This window comes from Panthera leo, chromosome A1, assembly GCF_018350215.1.
Source record: "Panthera leo isolate Ple1 chromosome A1, P.leo_Ple1_pat1.1, whole genome shotgun sequence".
NCBI lineage: Eukaryota > Metazoa > Chordata > Mammalia > Carnivora > Felidae > Panthera > Panthera leo.
The window spans coordinates 192,395,841-192,415,587 of record NC_056679.1 but is presented as its reverse complement, the minus strand read 5'-3'; the positions used below and the strand labels follow the sequence as shown (position 1 = coordinate 192,415,587).

Genomic DNA, 19,747 nt, shown 5'->3' with positions numbered 1-19,747 from the left:
TAGGGGCTCCCAAAGCCCCAAAGACCTTCATACAGTATGACTCCATGCATGAGAACAGGGAGCCCAGAAAGGGCAAACAAGTCACCCCAAGGTCATCTGGCACACTAGGGACTGATTTGAATTTTCTTCCTTCATTGACTCTCTTTGGACCTACACTTTCTCTGTCACCAACCCTTGCTTGTGTGCCTCAGGAGAGTGACTTTAAGGGCCAAGGTCTGATTCATGTGGCATGGAGAAGGAAGACCCTCCAGAATCAGAATATTTTTGTCATGGGGCTTTTGTCCGATTATTGAGCTTTTGAAGGATCTGGGGAAATTATGTTTCCTCCCTGAGACTCTGTTTTATTAATATATAAGAGTGATCGAAGATTCTTGTTTAACTCTTTTTTTTTTAGTGTTTATTTTTGAGAGAGAGACAGACAGACAGAACGTGAGCAGGGGAGGGGCAGAGAGAGAGGGAGACACAGAATCCGAAGCAGGCTCCAGGCTCTGAACTGTCAGCACAGAGCCTTACGCAGGGCTCGAACTGAAGGACCATGAAATCATGACCTGAGCCAAAATCAGACGCCTAACCAACTGAGCCACCCAGGCACCCCAATTCTTGGTGAAGTCTTGAAGTGAGGACAACAAGAAAGAGTTTGCAAAACAGAGAAGAGACATAGGAATCTGAGAATTGGTTTATAATATAGAATTTTTTTAACCAAATTTTAGGTTAAAAGATATAGAATGTTTCCACTTTTATAAAAAAAAAAGAAATATTATAAATAATATTTATATATTAAATATGTAATCTCAAAAACATCAAAAGTGAAAAGATAAATATTACTATAGGGAAAAAAATCAAAGCAAAGGTCATGAATAATTCACTTGCAAAGAAAAAGGACAAATAGCTAAATAACAACAACAGAAGTCTAACTCTTAGAGTGATCAAATAGGTACAGATTAAAACAACAATGGAATTCCTTTTGGGGTCTATCAAATTGTAAGAAGTGATATGAAATAAAGACCAAAAGGTCTGCAGTTCTTGCCCTAGAGAGAGGGTAATCGTGATGGGGATTATTAGCAGGAAACGGAGGGGGTCGGGGGGTGGCCGTACCCCTGATGGTGATGACAAGTCCGTCCTGTCCTGCTCCCTGGTGCTCTGAGAGAGCCATCTCCAGGACAAGCAGAGGTGACAGGGCAGAATCCCTGCTTCCTTTGGCTTCTACCTCCTCCCCATCATAGAGACCCAGCGTGGCGTCCACTGGCCCACTGCTGCCCACCAGGGACACTCTACTTTCATCAGACCTAAATCCCCCTTCTTCTGATAAAGAGTCCTGGATCCTGTGACAAAACCAGGAAAGATTGGGAAGGTGCTGGGTGCAGGCAGACCATTTCTTCCTTACTCCCAAAGGAATTGCTAGGTTCAGAAGGGAGTGCCCATTGTGGGGTCAAAGGTCATCTCTGTTCCTCCCCTGCCTCTAAGCAGCCCTGCAGGAAGGCTTTATTTGGGTGGGCTTTTGTGGGACTACAATGCCATACTAGGAAAAGCCATTAGCAATCAGCTGGTGCAATAGCCCAGTTTTATATAAGGGGAAATGGAACACAAGAGGGCTTAGGAGAAATTTAAACCACCCAACTGATGAGATCGAGCTATGCGTACGACCAAGGCCTCTTGACTCCAGGTCCAGTCCCCTTTCTGCTCAGATTCACCGGTTGCCGTATCTTTTTTTTTTTGTATACTGGATCTGTTCTTTAATCTCTGCACATCGAAATCTATGATCTCCCTGGCTATGGCTACAACTCCCGCTTGTTCAGTTTCAGAAGATATACATTCACGATGTAGAGAATATACGTGAGAGGAAAAAAATATTCTGATACAGCTCTCCTAGCATTAATAATAAACTGTAAATATCAACCCTAAGGAATGAAATTAAATCATTTTAAAGAGTAAAAAATTTTATTTTTTTTACTTTTTTTTTTTTTTCAACGTTTTTTATTTATTTTTGGGACAGAGAGAGACAGAGCATGAAGGGGGGAGGGGCAGAGAGAGGGAGACACTGAATCGGAAACAGGCTCCAGGCTCCGAGCCATCAGCCCAGAGCCTGATGCGGGGCTCGAACTCACGGAGCGCGAGATCGTGACCTGGCTGAAGTCGGACGCTTAACCGACTGCGCCACCCAGGCGCCCAAGAGTAAAAAATTTTAAATAAAACAAAGGCCCCTGATGATATCACAATACACAAATGCAAAGCATGAGGAGTCGTCAGTGTGTTTGGCACAATGCTCTCGTCTTTGCTTTACTCAGCATGTCCCCCTGACCGAGAGATCTGCTCACAGAGAGAAGGAAGGGGGGTAGAAGAAACTCCATGCCCTAACTCAACCGCTATCACAGAATTCATGTGAAGTAGTTACTTACCTGCCTAAAAATGAGTATTGGTGTTAAGCAGATTCTCTTTTTAAGTTCTCAGATAAAGACTTGGGCGCCTGGGTGGCTCAGTCCGTTAAGCGTCCGACTTTGGCTCAGGTCATGATCTCATGGTTCAGGGATTCAAGCCCCACATCAGGTTCTGTGCTGACAGCTCGGAGCCTGGAGCCTGCTTCGGATTCTGTGTCTCCCTTTCTGTTCCTCCCCACTCTCACTCTCTCTGTCTCTCAAAAATAAATAAATGTTAAAAAAAAATTAAATGCTCAAGGAAAGACTATGAAATGGTGGTTAAAGGTAGAACTAGGCAAACTTTTTTGGTAAATAGCTAGATAGTAAATATCTTGGGCTTTGTAAGACATATAGTCAGTTTGCAATGACTCTGCCCTTGTAACTTCGAAAGCAGCCACAGACAATGTGTAAACAAATGAGCGTGACTGTGTTCTGATAAAACTTTATTTATAAAAACAGGAAGTGGGTGGGGAGGGTGGGATCTGGCCCAACGGGCTGCAGTTTGCCAAGCCCTGGTTAAGAGTGGGCTTGGGAGTTGGACTTGAACTGGAATCCTAATTCTGCTGCTTCTTCATTTGTGAGACCTTGCTCAAATGGCATAATTATTTGAGCCTCATGTGTAGAATGAGGATAATAATTGTGCCTGGTCATAGAATAGCTACTCAGTGGAACACCACTTCTCTCAGGCATGTTGTAGGAGCTCAGTAAGCGGGACCTAAATAGGTAGGACACCACCCGCTCTGCTGGAAGAGGCCTGGGTTCCCATTCTAATTTGACTGCCCCAGCCATTTATCCTTCGTCAGAACTGTCACTTAACATGTCCAAAATACTGTTTCCTCCCCCTGTGAAATGGGAAAGAAACCCCTTTATCACCTGGACTTTTATGTATATTTTCTTACTTAACTCTCAAAACAGCCCTTGTAATTGTTACTGTCCCCATTTTATAGAAAAGGAAGACTGAGTCACAGAGAGGTGAAGGGCCATTCAGGTAGTAAGTTGTAGATATTTCTTTCCACTCAGCCATCTTGCCCCCTCAGAAAACGAGAAGAAGGCTTCATAAAGCGTTCCAGTCCACACAGCTGTGAACTCCTGTGTCACCCAGCTGGTACCTCAATCTCCTCCCTACATCCCTGCCCAGCCTCTGCCTCCACACCACCAGAAGGGGGAGTTCAGTAGTGCCCTGAACAACGCATTTCCTCCTTGGTCAGCACTGACTGTGGTGAGGTCATGGGTTGAATGAATCTTCACTCCTGTCGCTTCTATCAAGAGTCCATGGGCTCTCCCTGAGGACCCCCCAAACCGTTATCACCCTTTTTCTCCCGGACGCTCAATCAAGATGTGATGACAACTTTTACATCCCCTTACTTCCCAGACCTGTTCTTGCAGTCCAGGGGACATGGCATGGAGGCCCCTGGCCTTCCTGATGCCCCACCCGGGGCCTGCTCTGGTATGTCTATACCCTCGGAAGACTGTGGCGCCCAGAACAGCGTTCCTGCCCAGCGGGCTGAGATGTCACGAAGGTGAGTCAGCTCATTCCCGTGATAACATCTGCACAGCCAGCCTGGGAGGCAGGTGTTTCTTACACCAGAGGGGTGGGTTTGGGACACAGAGGAGCCTCTTCGGTCCTTGCTGAGCCTTCCCCTGGGGCGGAGAGTAGGGGTGGGGAGAAGGAAGACCCCCTTTCCAAGAACAACTTTTAAGAAAGGAGTGTATCAGTGTGACTCTTACAGAAACTGAGTCTTCGGGAACCTGCACGAACAGCTGAGGCAGGAAGGACTGGCTCTGGAGGGGGCAAGGCCATAGTGGAGACAGGCTGTGTGATTTCTGAGGCTGTGAGGTTGAGGGGGGCCTCATGACGCCAGGGTGATGGTTCAGAAGACACCCGTCCTACTGGCTGCTGGACGAGGCCACTGAGCTGGAGCCAGAATACCTGGATTCTATTCCCAACCCCTTTGAAAAATTCCTATGACGTTACACTGAGCACATCTTCTCTCTGGGCCTTGGTTTCCCCTGTGCAGATGACTGCATGGGGCTCCCTCAGCCTCTCCAGGAGACAGTGTGGCATAATGGGGGGAGGTGAGAGCTCTCAGCGTGAGTCCGCATCTGCCTCCCCTAGCTGCTTGACTGTAGGCAAGTCACTTCACCCTGAACCTTGGTTTCGTCATCTATAAAACCGGATAATGGCAAAGGGCCCCATGTGCCTGGTCCTACTCAGTGATCAATAAATGGTGTTCGCTGTGGAGTTTATCTGGGGCCCATCCCCCTCCGTATTCTGAGATTCTACCGGTAGGTGTGGGGGAAATGGGGCACATGAAAATGCTGAATGACCCCCGAGTCCAATGTTGAGGGACACTGGGGCTTTGGCCACCCCTACACATGTCCTGAACATTCCTTCTTTCAGGCCTTTGCCTCCCCTGCTTCCTCCCCATTCCAGAACACCCTTTCCGCTCCCATTCTGCTCTGCCCTCCCTCCAGGGCTCTGCTCAAGGGCCATCTCCCTGCAGAAACCTTCCACGGCCTCTTCCTCCTCTGACACCATACAGCTTCTCTTCGTAAAACCCATGCTTGGCAGCCTTATATTTTTGCATTACCTGATGGGTAATGTGGAGCTGCAGCAGTGGCAGGGGAGGGGGGTAGGGGGTGGGGTCCGACTCTCCCTGAGGCACAGTACCCTAGCACCCATGACACATTTAGGGGCCTCAAAAATGTTCTCACGCTTCCTTTTAAAAATCAAGATTAGAAAACAAAACAAAAATTATAATAATGAACATATTAACAGTGAATCCAACCTGAATAATATTCATCTTTATACCAACACGGAGGTATTTTAAAAATACTTTTTGGTGGCGCTTCCTCCACGAAAGGCGCAGGAGGGCAGAGGTACCCAGAGCAGCCCCGGCTGCCAGGCTGTGCAGGCCTCGCTGGGCACCCAGGTCCGGCACAGGTCTCTGCCCGGAAACGTTGGACTGTGAGTTCGGGGGGCAGGGGTGAGGTCAGTGCTGCCCACCACCATATCCCTGGTACCTAGCACATGGTAGGTGCTTGATACAATATGTACGGTGGAGGGATGGCCGTGAGAAGGTGTGTGTGTATGTGTGTGTGTGTGTGTGTGTGCGTGTGTGCACGTGCCTGTAACACTCAAGTAAGGGTCTTTCCTGCATACCTCTGCACAATGTGCCTTAGCAGAATCAAACCCAGGCGCTTAGAATCACAGACTCATAGGAAGTGGGAATTTAAAGGGATAATTGATCCATTCCACAAATATTTCTTAAGCACCCACGATGTACAGGCGCTGTGCACAGGACCTTGGAGGACACTACCAGGGGGCCTTACAGAGGCTACTCAGAGCGACTTCCGGGGCTCTAAGAACATCTGAATGTGTAAGTAAAATTTGGAATCCTCACATGTAAAATGTCCTTCCTAGACAGATCTTCTGACATCAGACTGCCAAAAGGCCAGTGTCTCCAAAATAGGAAGAACCACTGTTCAAGCCCAGGATCCAAAAGGCTTTTCACAGTTGGAGGTATCAAGGGCCAAGACAAGGAAATGACTGGTTCAAGGTCACACAACTAGTCAAGGACAGAGGTGGGCTGCTCCCAACCTTGACATCTCCAGGAGAAGACCCTTTCAGCTATTGGCAAGGGGTGGCTGGAGAAGGGGAGCAATGGAACTGATTCTATGGGTCTCTGAATTCAAGGACCTCCTCTACTGAAGCTCCAAGCCCCCAGCATACACTCATGCACACACACACACACACACACACTCCCAGCTGTCTTTCACAACATCCCCCAGGTTCACCCATCGGAGGCCTGGTGTTGGGCCTGCCTCAAGTCAAATGCAGATAACCTCTCCCAGGGATGTATAAACATCCAGTGGGTGTCCAGGGCAGAAGAATGTGGAAATGGGTTCTTTTCCCTCTGAGCACTGGACATCTTCTGCCAGACTGTGTCGAAGTTACCGTGACCTCTCAGATCTGGGCCTGAGGTTCTTTGATTCCCCATGTCTTGTGGCCCCAGATGTTTTCTCACTGTAAGATGCCATTCTCAGCCTCAACAAAGAAGGTTTCCCAAGGCTGGGATCCCAACTCTCTGCACATGCCTTTATCGGAGCCCCACACTTCCCATGGCTTGCAGCCCATAAGCTAGGGGCTGCCAGCTGTGGGCTCGCCCTTCCTTCTAAAGGGTGTTAATGGTGGTAACTACGGGAGATTTTATGTGGAGACAACTGGTTTGAATTTAGGGGGAGGACACAGGGGAGCTAATTAGAAAGCCTAGTTGTGGTAAATAGATATTTGTTTTATCCCACTTTTTAGAGAACTAAATCTTAGAAAAACACAACCGACCTTGAAATTAAGCAACACCTTTTTTCCCTCAGCTAAAATTTGTTACCAGGTTTTCAAAAAAAGCAACTCTCCAAAAATTTGATCAAAAGAATCAAGCAGAAATGGGCTGAAGCTCTGTCCAAACCGAGGGACCAGAAAGTGTGGTGGGCGACCCTCCCGGCAACTCCAGGGGCTGTGGGTTTAGTCTCAGCTCCTGGGAGAAGGAGGGGAGGCAGGTACAGGGATGTTGGGGAGAGTTTTGTAGAACCATGCCTGCGCTCTGCCCAGCATTCCTAACAAAGCATTGCAAGCTGTTGCCAACGTTCGGAAAGAGAAAAAAAATGAGCCCACCCCATTTTTATTTAAGTCTTCTGGTTGCTATTTGCCAATTCTACTTCATCTAGGAGAAGGACAGAGATGATTTCTGGATGTGTTTGAAGTGGCCTGGAATCCATTTTTTAGAAATAGAGACTATGTCATTGAATTACATGATACCCCTTGTATGGCCAGCATGCATGTGCACACACACACACACACACACACACACACACACACTCAGCGCTGCTCAAATGACACCCTCCTCACACAGCCTTCTCCTTGGCCCTCCACCCAGACTCTCCTTCTGTTTCCTCAGGACTTGCAGAGAACTTGGCAGGCCCCTCTCTTCCAGAACTTCCTATGTTCAGCCTCACACTAGAATTACTCTTGCAAACGAAAATCTCTTCCAGTTGTCAAGAGAGAATTCAAAGGTTCCCTCACACTAACAACCAAGAATAACAGAATCAAGTTTCTTTGAGTCAGAGACACCAATAGAACCTCCTCCCAGGACAGTTGTGAGAACAAAGGGCCTGTAGATTGGCCCCGCACAGAGTGGGCACTATAAAATCCATAATGGCGGGAAAGGAAATGCTTGAGGCTGTCACTCCAGCCAATGCATCTTCCCCAGAATAAATCTGAGACTGTAACATATTGGAATATGTACAGTACATAACATATTGTATCTGGGTGACCAATGACATGCCTTTTGCCGACCAACCAAGCAACTCCATAGAAAATGGGACCATAGAAAATGGGAATTAAAAGGATCATTTATTCATTTTTAAATTCAACTCATAGTTAGTAGTTATGTTATTAATCTTATGGTTGGGTCCCAAATCCTAAACCTGTATAGTCATTGACTCATGAATACTTCTTTTTTTTTTCCAATATATGAATTTATTGTCAAATTGGTTTCCATACAACACCCAATGCTCATCCCAAAAGGTGCCCTCCTCAATACCCATCACCCACCCTCCCCTCCCTCCCACCCCCCATCAACCCTCAGTTTGTTCTCAGTTTTCAAGAGTCTCTTATGCTTTGGCTCTCTCCCACTCTAACCTCTTTTTTTTTTTTTCCTTCCCCTCCTCCATGGTCTTCTGTTAAGTTTCTCAGGATCCACATAGGAGTGAAAACATATGGTATCTATCTTTCTCTGTATGGCTTATTTCACTTAGCATCACACTCTCCAGTTCCATCCACGTTGCTACAAAGGGCCATATTTCGTTCTTTCTCATTGCCACGTAGTACTCCATTGTGTATATAAACCACAATTTCTTTATCCATTCATCAGTTGATGGACATTTAGGCTCTTTCCATAATTTGGCTATTGTTGAGAGTGCTGCTATAAACATTGGGGTACAAGTGCCCCTATGCATCAGTACTCCTGTACCCCTTGGGTAAATTCCTAGCAGTGCTATTGCTGGGTCATAGGGTAGGTCTATTTTTAATTTTCTGAGGAACCTCCACACTGCTTTCCAGAGTTACTCATGAATACTTCTGGCGATGGGCCTCCACCACTGACATGGTGTGGAGTCAGAAAGTGCATTCTGGTGTTAGGCTGAAATCTGCATTCCTAAAACATTCATCCACTGGTGACCCACTTCGTTCCTTCAGGAATTGTCAAATCTTCTGCTCCTCTTCCCTGGTGGGCCTTTAAGTCAAGTGAAAACAGCTCTCTCCTGGCCATCTCCACCCTAGCCTCCACCCTGAGGGCTAAAGTGAAACTTCTGGAAAAGACAAGAAAATTCCCCTGTGTTGTTATAGTTCATATGAACTCTCAGGATGTGTGTGCATCTTATATTTTTATCTGCCAGAAACAGCCCAAGCTATCCCCAAATCCTGAGTCCACAAGCTTCAGTGGCATATCTGGTCTCTAGTGACACATCCCCCAATGGATGTGGGAAGCCAGAGTCACCAGGTTTGTGTCACCTCCCTATCGACTTGTTCCCTCAAGGCCATGTCCAGATGAGAAAATCCCCATTTCAGACAAGGGAGAAGGAAAGAATCTAAATGGCATCAGGAGAACTGGGTCCCCACACAAACTGTCACCTCTCTTGGACTCAACTTCCCCATTTGTGTAATGGACCGAGTGATCCCTGAAGGCCTTTCTGGAAGTAAAGTTCGGTCAAAGGAAAGGGATGTGCTACCTCCGAGAAGAGGTGCCTGGTGCTGCTGTCCTGGGCTTCCCATGGCAGCTACATTCTCCATCTGCCAAGTTCTCCTATGCCAGGGAACTGCACCTGCTGCCTGGCAGGTATTCCCCTGCCCTTCACAAGGCTGACTTCTCTCATCCATCAGGCCTCTTCTTAAACGTCACCTTCCCTGAAGGCTTTTCCCAGTCACCTCCAAACAAGCTGGTCTCCCCTCCACCCTCTTCCTCTCCTCCCAGCACCGGTCACCGGTCACCATCACAAATTACTATTCCATTGTGTTTGTCTGTAACGTCAGTCTCTTGGTAACGTCAGCTCCATGAGAACAGAAACCCTGTCTGTTGTGTTTACTGCTGCATCCCTAGTACCCAGCACAGGGCCTGGCATGCAGTAGGGATATCAGTGCATGCTGAATACACAAACAAGTGGACAAATCAATAAATGGGCCTGGCTGGTGGTGCCCTGTGGACTATTCCCCTCCCATGAACCTCTTCCTGCCCCCCTTCCCTCTTTCTCTGCCTCTCTTCCTTCTTCCTTCCTGCTGTTCCTGCCCTTCTTTTGCCCGCATCTGTCTTTTTTTTTTAAGTTTATTTATTTATTTTGAAAGAGAGTGAGCAAGCTGGAGAGGGGCAGAGAGAGGGAGAGAGAGAGAGAATCCCAAGCAGGCTCCACATTGCCAGCGCAGAGCCCTACGTGGGGCTTGAACCCACAAACCGTGAGATCATGACCTAAGCCAAAGTCAGGTCCTTAACCGAAAGAGCCAGCCAGGTGCCCCTAATACACACTTTTTAAAATGAAATGTGGGGGCGCCTGGGTGGCTCAGTCGGTTAAGCGTCCGACTTCGGCTCAGGTCATGATCTCGCAGTCCATGAGTTCGAGCCCCGTGTCAGGCTCTGTGCTGACAGCTCAGAGCCTGGAGCCTGTTTCAGATTCTGTGTCTCCCTCTCTCTGACCCTCCCCCGTTCATGCTCTGTCTCTCTCTGTCTCAAAAATAAATAAACATTAAAAAATAATTAAAAAATAATAATAAAATGAAATGTGTATTGTTTTTGTGTGTGTGTGTTTATTGCGATAATATATAGATAACATAACGTTTACCATTTCTAAGTGTAGGACTCAGTGACATTAAGTACGTTTACAGTGTTGTGCAACCATCACCACCATCCATCTGCACAACTTTTCCGTCACTCCAACAGAAACTCTGCCCATTGATCACAATCTCCCCATGTCCCCCTCCTCCAGCCCCTGACAACCACATCCCACTTTTGGTCTCTATGAGTTCGCCTATTCTAGATACCTCATTCTAGTGGCATCATACAACGTTTATCCATTTGTGTCTGGCTTATTTCACTTAGAAAGTGTTTTCAAGGGGCGCCTGGGTGGCGCAGTCGGTTAAGCGTCCGACTTCAGCCAGGTCACGATCTCGCGGTCCGTGAGTTCGAGCCCCGCGTCAGGCTCTGGGCTGATGGCTCGGAGCCTGGAGCCTGTTTCTGATTCTGTGTCTCCCTCTCTCTCTGCCCCTCCCCCGTTCATGCTCTGTCTCTCTCTGTCCCAAAAATAAAAATTAAAAAAAAAAAAAAAAAAAAAAAAAGAAAGTGTTTTCAAGGGTGACCCCAATTGTAGCAGGTGTCAGAATTTCGTCCCTTCTTACCACTCATTCCACTCATACCACATGCTGTGTAACCATTCACCTGTTGATGGACACTTGCATTGTTTCCACGCTTTGGCCATTGCATAATACTGCTATGAACATTGGTGTACAAGGATCTGTTTCGGTCCCTGTTTGTAATTATTTTGGGTATATACCTAGGAGTGGAATTGCTGGTAACATCGTAATTCTACATTTAACTTTCTAGAATTGCCAGTTTCCCACAGGGCCTGCACCATTTTACATCTTCACCGGCAGGTGCACAGAAGTTACAATCTATCCATCTCCTCACCAACATTTGTTATTTTGGGGGTTGTTTTGCTGTGTTCTTTAATAAGAGTCAAGTGGAATCTCATTGTGGTTTTGATTTGTGTTTCCCTGATGACTAATGATGTCGAGCATCTTTGCACGTGCTTGTTGGCCATTTGTACATCATTTTTGGAGAAGTGCCTGAATAGGTCTTTTGCCCATTTCTTAATTGAGTTGTGTGTGTGTGTGTGTGTGTGTGTGTGTGTGTGTGTGTTCTTAATTTGTAGGAGTCCTTTATAAATTCTAGATATTAATTCCTTATCAGATACATGATTTACAAATATTTTCTCCCATCCTATGGGTTTTCTTTCCATCTCTTCATAGTGTACTTTGATGCACAAAAGGTTTTAATTTTGATTAAGTCCAATTTTCATTTTGGTGTATGACCTGTACTTTTGGTGTAGTGTTTAAGAAATCATTGCCATATCCAAGGTCATAGAGATGACCTTATATTTTCTTCTTATATTTTCTTCTAAGAGTTTTGTAGTTTTAGCTGTTAAGTGTAAATGTTTGATCCATTTCGAGTTAACTTTTGTACATGGTGTAAAGTCAGGTCCAACTTCATTCTTTTGCATGTGGTTTTCTGGGTTTCCCAGCACCATTTGTTGAAGAGACTGTCCTTTGCCCATTGGATGGTCTTGGTACCCTTGTCAAAAATCAGTCAGCCATATACATGAGGATTTATTTCTGGGATCTAAATTCTCTTCCCTTGGTTTATATGTCTGTCTTTATGCCAGTACCACAACTGTTTTGATCACTATGGTTTTGTAGTATGTTCAAAATCAGGAACTGTGAGACCTCCAACTCGTCCTTTTTCAAGATTGCTTTTGGCTATTTGGGGTCCTTTGCAATTAGTTATGAATTTTAGGCTGGGGTTTTCTATTTCTACAAAAAATCCTATTGGGATTTTGTTAGAGATCGCACTGCATCTGTATGTGTGTGTGTGTGCATTTTTAAGTTATGTGATTGTTACTGTTTCTTTGCTTTATCTCTTTTTACCCTGTTTTCTAGATCCAACCATGTCGCTGGGTGAACATTTAGTCTGTCATAACTAACTTCTGCCGAACTCTGTGATTACCCATCCTCTGCCCACGGAGGGACTCAGGCTCCTTCCCATTCTGCACGACCACAACGAAGCTGCATCACACCCTCGGGCAGGCCCCCTGTGGGTGAGAATCCCTGTGACGTGTCCCCAGTGCCGTTATCTGCACAGTAATTGTGATCTGCCAATAGTTAGGGACCCTTCGGTAGGTGCCAGGTGCTGTGTGAGCACTTTATATGGATTCTCTCATTCTGTGATTACAATGACAACTCCACGAAACATGTACTAATATTGTCATTTTACACGTGGGAGAACTACGGCTCAGAGAATCACAGTGAGGACATATTAGATGGAGCCAGATTTTGAAAGCAGGGCAGCCTGGCTGTGGCACCTGTACGCCCCACCATTACATTGCAGGGCCTGTCCCCACCAGGGGACATTGGGGCCCAACTTACAACTCATTTAGCTCCCCCATGTGCTGACTGCATGCCAAGTGCCCAGTGAACACCTGGGCTTGGGGGACTCAGAACCCAAAGAGAGAAAGGGACCACTGAACATCACCATCAACAGCTGGGGGGGAACACAGGCCTGGAACTCAGTGACTTGACCCCTGCTCATTAGGATACTCCACACCAGGGGTCAGGAAAAGGGTCACAGTGTGCACATCTCCCACAGCGAAAGGCCCTTCTGGCAGCCCATAAATCCGGCTGGACCCCGCTTATCCTGTTTACTGGATTAGTGGACTGGGCGTCTCTGTATAAATCATCCAGGGTGATTTACTGGGAGGCCCTGGAAGGTCCAGGCCCCTGGGGAGGGGCAGATAAGTGCTGCCTGAGCCCACTGGCCTATCTCCCAGTCCCGGTGAGGGCTGATGACAGGGACCCGCTGCTCTACCGCCCCCACCAGGGTGAGTCCCTCCGCATCCATGTGTCAATCTGCCCCTTTTCTTGCAGGCTCCTGGCAGAGTTGAAAGGTTCCAAAGGCAAAGGCACTGGTACTTTTGGGAACGGTCTCCGTCAGAGAGTGTAAAGAAGGATGAAGTACAACAGGCAATTTGTGAAAGAACAAAGAAGCGAAACCGTGAGGGAACGGAGGTTGCCATCTTTTTTACATAAAATGAATAGCTAACTTTCCTGGACTGTTTACCCTGTGCCAGACACCCATTCACCTTCTCTTACATCATTTTACTCCACAATAAATGTACGAGTCCATTTTACAGATGAGGCCACTGACGCACAGAGAAGTTAACTGACTTGGCCAGGGCCAAGGTCACACAACATGAGTCCCAGTAAGGAAGATATGATTCAAGGCAGGCAGTCTGCCGCCAGAGCTGCGAACCTCACTTCACCATTGCCCCCTCCGTTCATTCAGCGGAGACACGGATGTGGGTTAGGGTTTGACCAAGCAGTAAGTGGAGCAGAATTCAAGAGATGGGCTTTGCAGGTGGCAAGGCCAGGATTTAGGTCTCGGTTCTGCCACTTACTAGCTTATGACACGGACCAGTCACTTAACTCTCTGCGCTTCAGCTTCCTTGTCTATAAAATGGGGGTAGTGATAGCACCTCCCTCATAAGAGGGCAGGTCCCCTTCTGTGTATTTTGAGTAATATTTTTAAAATATGCTTGGCATGGGACGGCTGGCTGGCTCAGTTAGTAGAGCATCTGACTCTTGATTCCAGGGTCGTGGGTTCAAGCCTCACGTTGGGTGTGGAGCCTACTTAATATATACATGCTTGGTACAATGCTAAGCATGTAGTGAAGCAGTCAATAACTGCTAGGCTATTACTATTGTTGTTTGTTTATGTTCACCATGATCTTAAGAAGCTCATGAGCCGATGGCGGAGACCCAAACTTACACAAGGAACTTCAGAGAGGTTGGAGCATAATACAGAATGAAGGTCCAAACCAGAAGGGGTAGTTAATTCTAAGAGGAAGGACCAGAAACCTCATGGAGAAGGTGGCTAAACCTGAGCTGTGAAACACAAGCAAGACTTCCTAAAACTCTGAAGGTGAGGAAACACTGAGAGAGCTTCCTTAGCAAAAGTACATGATGAGTGATGGAGGACATGCAATCACCTGCCATCCCATGCTCTGAACATTTCTCCCCTTTGGCTATGATCTCCATATCAGTTGAGATGGTGTATAAGTCTTCATCAAGTCTTCTCCATGCCTCCTGATAACAAATCACAACAGATTCCCAGTACATGATGGATAGATGGATGGATGATGGATAGATGGATGGATGGATAAAATGGATGGACAGGAAATAGGAGAGTGGATGGATGGATGCATGCGTGGATGAGAATGTGGTTGAAGGTCAGGTGCAAGAATGGCAGCTGCCTCATGAGTTCCCACCTCAGGGCCTTGCCCTTAGGGTTCTCTCTGCCTGTATTATTCTCCAAGATATTCCCTTGGCTTAGCTCTCATTTCATTTTAGGCTATGGTCAAATGCTACTTTCTCAGGAAAGCCTCCTTTGACCATCTAATCTAAAATAAAACCCACTTTGACTCTTGCCTTCCTATATTTTAAATAGCGTTTCTCACTCCCTAGCATACTAGATAATTTGCTTGCATCAAGTGTAAGCTCCAGGGTATGAGATGCTTTCTCTGCTTTGCTCACTCCTCTGTCGACAGCACCTAGTATATGGCCTGGCACACAGTCAGCATCCAGTAAACATTTGTTGAAGGAGCTGAAGGTTTAATAAGCAGCTAGGAAGGAAGGGGGAGGTCCAATCTTGGAAATATCTGAACCTCTTTGCAATGGTTGAAAAAGTGCTCTGTAAATGATAATGCTGATACTTTCTTTCGTTGGTTCCACAATGAGAGTGAAGTTCTTCCCATGAGCATCTCACTCTCCTGTCTACTCTGAGATATCCACTGTTGACAACTTGGGGCTAGAATTGTAAACCCCACTTTGATGGATGAGGAGATGGAAGCTCAAAAAAGCTAAGAGACTTGCCCAGGATCATACAACTACTCAACAGCAGAGCCAAATGTTTTATCCGTTCCTCCTCAGGTATCTATTATGTACCAACTGTGTGGACCATGGGACATTCTTTCTTGGGGCTGCAGTTCCCTCTACCCCAGGTCCACCCTGGGCAGGGCCAAGTGGTGTGGTCTCAGGGGACCAAATCACAAGCACTACAAGCAGAAACACTTTCCTTGTGAACCCACATCCTGGTTAAGCCTGCTCAGCCCACATGGCTCCCGGGCAACCAAGATGGGGAAGGATGCCACTCTGGGCTGACTGGAATGTTCTCAGCACTTCAGCTGGGCTCTCTCGGCTGCCCAGACGTCCTGTTTCTCCTCTCTTGCTGACCCAGTTACCCAGTGTGAATAGGAACGTTCCATTCATACCTTAACTGATACTCAAAGTAACCCATGACCTATCATCATCCCCATTGAATGAGGGATGGAAATGAGGTCTGGGGCACTTAAGTGGCTTGCTCAAGGCTACAAGGCTAACAAGCAAAAGCTGTGACCTGAACTCTGAGTCTGTGTCCCTCTGATTCAGGGGCCCATGTTCCTACCTTGCCCCTCCTGCACCCCATCCCCAGACCCCCTCCCTTCAACTCTGCCTCTGCCACTGCCCACACCTCTCTTCAAGAGTCTCTACTTCATGCCGCCATCTCCTTTCCACTGTGCCCCTCACCCACCTGCCCCTTCTCCCTCTCCCTCTGCGAGTTTCTTCCACATTCTCAAGTCTCCCCCATTTTCAAAAGAAGGTCCACCCCAGTTCTTTTTCTCCTTCAGGCTACCACTTCCTCTTTCTCCTTAATTTCATCCACAAACTTCTGGGGGGAAAATTATTTTATGTGTCCTTTCCAGCCAGTACTCCCCACAAATGACGTAGTCGTTAGACAGACTCAGATCTCAGTGCTCAATCTGCCACTGGGTTATAGCTTGACCTTGATTAAATCACATGTCTCTCAGCTTCCTCATCTGTAAAACAGGAATATTGATACTCTTCTCTCCTAGGCTCTTTGTGATCCTGAGATAAGATAAAGAATCTAAGTTACCTTGTCATTGTCCCTGTTCACCCAGCCCTCCCACAGTCTTGGCATGTGTAGACATAACATAAAATAGCTGGTGGGTGAGAAATTGAATGAGTTAACATCCTTCATGTGGGGCCTTGCCTCCCCATCACCCTTTCCTGCCTGGGCCTTGGTGCCTATGATGGCTTTGTGTGTGTGTGTGTGTGTGTGTGTGTGTGTGGTAAAATATACATAACATAAAATTAACCATTTTAAGCATTTTTAAGTGTACAGTGAGTGACATCACACTTTGACGCAAACTACCATCCATCTCCAGAACTTTTTCATTATCCTAAACTGAAACTCTGCACCCATTAAACACTAACTCCCCCATTCCTCTCTCCCCTCAGCCCCTGGTAGCCACCATTCTGCTTTGTTTCTCTGTGAATTTGGCTCTTCTAGGTATCTCTGGTAAGTGGAGCCATACAAACATTTGCCCTCTGTGATGGATAATTTGATGTGTCATCTTCGCGAGTCTATGGTGCCCACTTGCTTGGTCCCATAGCAGCCCAGATGTTGCTGTGAAAGTATTCTTTAGATGTGATTAACATTTAAATCGGTAGACTTTGAGCAAAGCAGATTGCTCTCCATAATGTGAGTGGACCTCATCCAACGTTTGAAGACCTGAAAAGGAAAGACTGAGTTTCCCTGGATAAAAAGAAATTTTGCCTCCAGACCGCAACAGAGAAATTCTACTTACGTTTCCAGCCTTTCGTACTCAAGACTGCAACATCAACCCTTACCTGAGTGCCAGCCTGCTGGCTTCCCTTACAGATTTCAGGTTTACCAGCCCCTACAATCACATGACCATGAACCCTCAATTTCAATCTCTATCTCTCATATATATATATATATATATATATATAGTGTGTGTGTGTGTGTGTCCTATTGGTTCTGTTTCTCTGGAGAATCTTGGCTGATACATTAGCCCTGATCCCTCTACATAAACCTTATTCCCATCTTCTCATCAGCCCAGATATCACCTCCTCTAGGAAGCCTTCTGGAGCATTCTCACATGGGACACTTGTGCATTTAGGTGGCCACCTGCATGAAAGAGACCTGAGCAGACAGCTGGATGCAGGCAAAGTTCCTGGCTCCTCCATTCCTTCACTTTGACCCAAGGGGTCTTGGTTCCCCAGCTGGAAGCTTCCAGGGCACGCCAAGGATTTCTGTCGGGTCTGGGATCTGACAGCAGGACACCCACGACTGCTCTCTGGCTTCCTGGTGCCCAGTGGAGGCTGTGACAAGGATGAGGAGGACAAGACTGCCGCTTAGGACCCCAGCCCCCAGCCCCCAGAGGCTGTACTACAAAGTGGTTGGGAGCCAGGTTTGGAAGGAAAGTCTGCTTGGTTTTGAATCCCAGCTCTGCCACTTACCAGTCATTGTCACCTCAGGAAAGCCAATACCCTCTGTCAGACTTTCTCTTCTTCACAACGAGAATAATAACGCTTATCTCTGAGGGTACCCGGAGGATTAGATGAGGTAACACAAAGCACCTGCACAGGGTAATCACTCTATAAATGACAGGTACTATTATTGTTATTGATGCTATTTTCATTGTTAACCATGTGGCTTCAGGCAAACGGCATAAACTCTCTTGGCCCCATTTCCCGGTCTCTAAACTGAGGAGAAAAATAACAGGAAACGCTTCACGGAGTGGCTCTGGGCACGAAATGAGATAAAACATGTAGAGCGACCCTCTGTACACAACAGCTATTATTAGGCAACAATATTTAGTAGTATTATTGTTGTTATTATTATGATATGGGCCCGCCCACAGAGGTAGCCCCTGGATCCCTCCGCCTAGGAGGGATCTGAGAACCTGGGTGGAGGAAAAGCGCCGCTCAGAGCCCCCTCCCCGCGCCCCCGCCCCTCAGGCCCCTTTGAAGTCCCCAGGGGCCCCCGGGGCCCCGTGATAAATGTCCCAGCCCTATAGGTTATGACTTGCTGCCAGATTTGACGTTAACCATCATGCCCTGGCTGGGTGTTTGAAGAAAGTGGCTAAATGCTGCTGGGGCTGATGGGGGAGATAGCCGCCGAGGCCCCGTCTTTGAAAGCCGGCCGCCCGGGCGAGAGCTGGCGAGGAGGCCGGCTCCGCTGCAGCTGTTTAGTCTACCAATCACGGTGGTGACAGCGAGTCTGTGCGGCCGCGGGGAGGGCCGCGCGGGGCGGGAGGGGCGCCTGCGGCCGCTGGGGCGTTCCCGTCGCTTTCTTTCTTTTCCTGGGGGTGTATGTGTGCATGCGCTCGGTGCTCGGTTCACACCTTTGCGGTGAGCAGGGAGAAGGCTGCAGGGGACAAAGAGCCGGAATGGAAGCCCAGCCCCCCGCCCCCAACGGGGGGGGGGGGGGGGGGCTCGCTGCTGCCTCGCCTCCCCTTGTTTCCCCTAAAACAGAAGCGCGTTTCACGAAGAGGTTCATATCCCAGGCTTCAGAGTCAGCCGGGCGCTGCCTCTTCTTGCAGGGTGTCCTTGGGAAAGATCCTTGACCTCCCCAGCCTCGGTTTCCTCATCTGTAAAATGGGGGTGAGTAACGGCACCTCCCTCATAGGGTTCCGCGACGCTGAATATGTGTGAAGCGTCTTGCACAGAACCAGGTACACAAGCGAAGGCTGGGCAGATGGAAGCTGATCCCCAACGGTGTTTGGGGGTGCATAAGAAGAAGAGCCACCTTTGCTGTGGGGCTCCCAATGTGTCCCCAGACTCCTCATCCCAACTTCTGGTTCACTCCACCCTTCTCCGTTCATTTGTTCTTCCAAACAACTTGTCTCCAAGGCAGAGAAGCATCATAATTAAAAATAATCGCTACCATTAGGGAGCCCTTACTCTCGGCCAGGCACCGTGCGGAGCACTTTACAGGTCCCAGCTGACCTGGGAGGAAAGCGGTGCCATGGAACCCTTTCACACGGTACAAACCAGGCTCAGTGAGAAGCCCCTGGCTTAGTGAGCAGCAAGAAAAAACACCAGCCCAGTTGTCTCTTGGGTCACAAGTGGCGCTGCAGACGGGGTGCTGGAGGACAGAGGTGTGGGTTCTTAGGCCACTCGATAGCCAGAAATGTCCCTCATCTGTAAATCGGGAATAACGACCCCTGACTTATAGGGTTGGTGGGAGTTTTAGGTAAGATAACAGTGAACGGTGCCTGGCGCTTAGCAAGGTCTTAATAAATGGTAGCCTGTGTGATTTTTGAGCACCTCCTCTGCCCCAGCCTGTGCTAGGAACTGGAGACCCAAAGCTCATCGCTTCAAAGCACCTGACACACCAGGTGTCAGGACACACCAGGTCGCCCTTCGGCGACAAACAACCCAGTGCTTAGCGCAACCAAGGCTTAGTTCACACTCATGCTACGCGCCCAACACAGGTGAGCAGGAGTTTCTGTTCTGCCAGGCACTCGGGGACAGCAGCTGGTGGCCCCTCCACTTACACATGCGTTTCCAAGGTCACTGGCAAGGTGAACAGAATACGGTGAATCACACACTGGCTCGTAAAGTTTGTATCACCAACATTTTATTGGCCACT

General features: G+C 47.7%; 1 long non-coding RNA gene across 3 annotated transcripts in view; it reads left to right on the top strand.

Moving 5' to 3' along the window:
• The window catches only part of LOC122225818, a 32,980-nt gene extending 18,523 nt beyond the window's left edge, over positions 1-14,457 (top strand). Inside the window, exons 3-7 of one of the 3 annotated variants that reach the window (XR_006205382.1) lie at positions 3,787-3,934; positions 5,688-5,794; positions 12,172-12,329; positions 13,156-13,282; positions 14,022-14,457. This is a non-coding gene — a long non-coding RNA (uncharacterized LOC122225818). Of the gene's footprint in view, positions 1-3,786; positions 3,935-5,687; positions 5,795-12,171; positions 12,330-13,155; positions 13,419-14,021 lie in introns of those variants that run through there. The other 2 variants (XR_006205393.1, XR_006205373.1) reach the window with 2 other exon arrangements.
• The last annotated feature ends 5,290 nt before the right edge of the window (positions 14,458-19,747 follow it).